The sequence below is a fragment of the Brassica napus genome, chromosome C7 (genome assembly GCF_020379485.1).
Source record: "Brassica napus cultivar Da-Ae chromosome C7, Da-Ae, whole genome shotgun sequence".
NCBI lineage: Eukaryota > Viridiplantae > Streptophyta > Magnoliopsida > Brassicales > Brassicaceae > Brassica > Brassica napus.
This window is the reverse complement of record NC_063450.1, coordinates 28,199,243-28,202,685: the sequence shown is the minus strand read 5'-3', so window position 1 is coordinate 28,202,685 and position 3,443 is coordinate 28,199,243. Positions and strand designations below refer to the sequence as shown.

At 42.3% G+C, this 3,443-nt stretch overlaps 1 pseudogene; it reads right to left on the bottom strand.

The window, feature by feature from the left end:
• Positions 1-300: 300 nt before the first annotated feature.
• Positions 301-3,174, bottom strand: LOC125590527 (annotated as a pseudogene).
• Positions 3,175-3,443: the final 269 nt, after the last annotated feature.

Below are 3,443 nucleotides of genomic sequence, written 5' to 3'. Positions count from 1 at the left end.
TTAATTTTTATTTAAAAAATATTATTATAATATAGATTGAAGTAATATAGTTAATTATAAAAACATATAAAATATTATTGGTAACATAGTTTTAAATAAAATTAAAATTTATATAAAATATTTTGCATATTTAAATATTAAGAATTTTTTTAAACATCATATATTTTGAAATGGAAGGAATACATTCTAGTGGGTGTTAAAAAAAAAGGAATACATTATAGTGGTGTTAGACATGTTATTTTGTTTATCGAGCGGAAAATCAACAACTTTTTTTTTTTTTTTGTCGTCTACCCATCTAAGCTAGATCAAATGGAGAACAGACGAGCCAATCCTCAGAGGAGCATTTCCATCTGTCCGGGTATGTTCTATAGCGGAAAAAATATAACCTCTGGTCCTTGCATTTTTTGCTAATCCGTCTGTCCGGCCATTCTGACTTCGAGGAATATGAGACAGTCGCACATCCTCGAAGTCTTCCTGTAACCTCTGGAACACCTCGATCTCTGTCGCAAAAGCTGGCCAGTCCATCGGGTTTGTAGTCATATCCACTAAGTCCGAGCAGTCCGTCTCAAACCATACCAAAGTGATCATTTTGTCTCTCATACATGAGGCTGCCCAAAGTAACCCTTCCATCTCAGCATGCAAAGCTGAGAGGCTCCTGTTACACGCCCGTAATCCGAAGTATTCTAAGCCCATTGGATCCTTAAGACTCCACCCTAAGCCACTGACACTGCCATTATTGATCCATGATGCATCAATTTGACAAGTAGGGATTCGAGGTATCCAAGGGGGCACTGTCTCAATCTCTGTAGTAGGGGGATCGTCATGATCCTCATTTACTTCCTCCTTTTCGTTAGCCTTCCTCCAACATTCCGCCTCAAGAGACGCATGTTGGAGGGTGTCAATGGGGGATACGTCTTTCCCATTGAAGAGTTTGTCGTTCTTCGCCTTCCAAATGTACCAACAGATCCATGGGAAGGTATCGAATTGTGGTCTCCGAGGAGCCACCTCTTTTCTCTTCCAAAAAAGGAAGTTCATGTTTTGATATATGGATGTACTCGGGAAGTAACCCGGAGTGGACGGATAGTCCGATAAAGCCCAAACCTGAAGAGCTGGTGGGCATTCAAAAAGAAGATGATTAATCGACTCCACTGGGCCAGCACATCTAGGATAACTCCTATCGGTGCCCAGGTGTCTATACATGAGCCTCTCTTCTGTCGCCACGCAGCCCGAGATAGCCTGCCACCAGAAATGTTTCATATTGCTCGGGGCCTTTAGCTTCCACACATGGCTCTGAAGTCTCGTGATACTCGAATCTGTAACGCCTTCTTGTGTAAGACTCAGCTTGGTTGATCGGAGTAGGTCGTAACCGGTTTTAACTGAATACACTCCTGATTTGGTGTGATTCCAAATATATCCATCCGGGGCAAGAGAGCGAGATGGTTTTAGCCCAAGTATCAAAGGCATATCATCCGGGTGAAAAAATTCTCGTAAAAGCTGGATATCCCACTCCTTGGTATCATTCCTAATAAAGGACTGAACAAGAAGTTGGGGTAGTCTGTAAACAATGTGGTTAGCAGGTCTAGGTGGTCGAGCCACTGAGTCTGGAACCCAGGCCTCACTCCAAACCCTCGTATCTCGACCCGTTCCAATCGTTTTCCGTAAACCCGAAATGAGTAGAGGTCTTGCTGCAATGATACTGCGCCATCCATAAGATGGTGAGTATGTTCGTCGATCTTCCAAAGGAGAGGTATGATTGTAGTACCTTCCTTTTAAAACACGTGCCAATAAAGAGTTCGGGTAATGAATAAATCTCCACAATTGTTTTGCAAGAAGCGCTATATTGAAGTCATGGAGATCTCAAAAACCTAGTCCCCCCGAATCCTTAGGGGTACAGATCTCGTCCCATGTTATCTAATGCAAACCTCTGCTGTTTTGTTTTGAGCTCCACAAAAAGTTTGAAGCTGTGCTCCTTAGTTTGTCGGTAATGCCTTGTGGAAGGAAGTAACACGACATCACAAATGTCGGAACTGCTTGAGCCACAGATTTGACTTGAACTTCTTTTCCTCCTTTAGAAAGGAGTCTCGATGACCAAGTGTTGACTCTCCCATTGAAACGATCTTGTACAAAGGAGAACACTTTCATCTTTGACCCACCGATTTGTTCTGGTAATCCAAGGTACATTCCCATGCCACCTTTTGAAGAGAAACCTAATACATCTTTTATATCTTGCTTACGAGAACTCTCCACTCGGTTTCCAAAAAACATTGATGATTTGGACGCATTTAGTCGCTGTCCAGATGCCTTCCCATATATATCTAGAATGTCCATGATCTCTTTGCATTGGCTTAGTTCCGCCTTGCAAAAGAAAAGACTGTCATCTGCGAAAAGAAGATTAGAGATCCTTGGGCTCGCCCTAGCAACATGGAGACCTAAGATCTTCTTTTCCGCTTCCGCTCCATTCAAAAGTGCGATCAACGCCTCCGTACACAAAATGAACAAAAAGGGGGAGAGTGGGTCTCCTTGTCTTAACCCTCTCCTTGGTAGGATTCGCCCTCTTGGTTGCCCATTGACTAAATCTTGATATGTGACCGACGTGACACAACACATAATGAGGTCAACCAGTTTTTCATCAAAGCCCATCTTCAGCATCAAAGCTGCTAAGAAACTCCACTCCACTCTATCGTAAGCTTTGCTCATATCTGTTTTAATAGCCATGAAGTCTTCCCTACATCGCTTGTTCGTCCGTAGGGCGTGAAAGTTTTCTTGTGCTATCAGGATGTTGTCAGTAATCAAACGTTTTGCCACAAAGGCGGATTGTGTCTCCGAGATCAAGCGCGGGATAACTCTCTTAAGTCTCTTGCAAAGAAGCTTAGATATAATCTTGTAACTAACATTGCAAAGACTAATAGATCTGAACTCAGTCATGTCTCGAGGTTTCTTCTTTTTCGGGATGAGACAGATATTTGTCTGGTTCAATAATGGGTCAAAACTACCTGTCGCAAAGAAATCTCGGACAAGTCTAATAATGTCTTGCCGCATTTCCCGCCAAGATTTCTGAAATAATTTACTAGTCATGCCATCTGGACCAGGTGCTTTATCTGGGTTGATGTCGAAGAGAGCTCCTCTAATTTCTTGTTCTGACGGTTCCTCTAAAAGTAACCTATTGTCAGTCATGGACACCTTTTCTGAGATAAAATGGAGGGATGCGTCTAGCTCCGTCGGCAAAGAGGTAGGGAAGAGATCTCGAAAGTGTTAAACAACCACGTTCTCCACCTCGATTTTACTCTCTACCAGCTTCCCATGTTTGTCTTTGATACTTATTATCCGATTTTGGGCTCTTCGTTGTTTTGTAGTGGCATGATGAAAATTTTGTATTCCTGTCTCCATCTTTGTGCCATTGATCCCTGCTTTTTTGTTCCCAAAAAGTATTTTCTTCTCGAAAT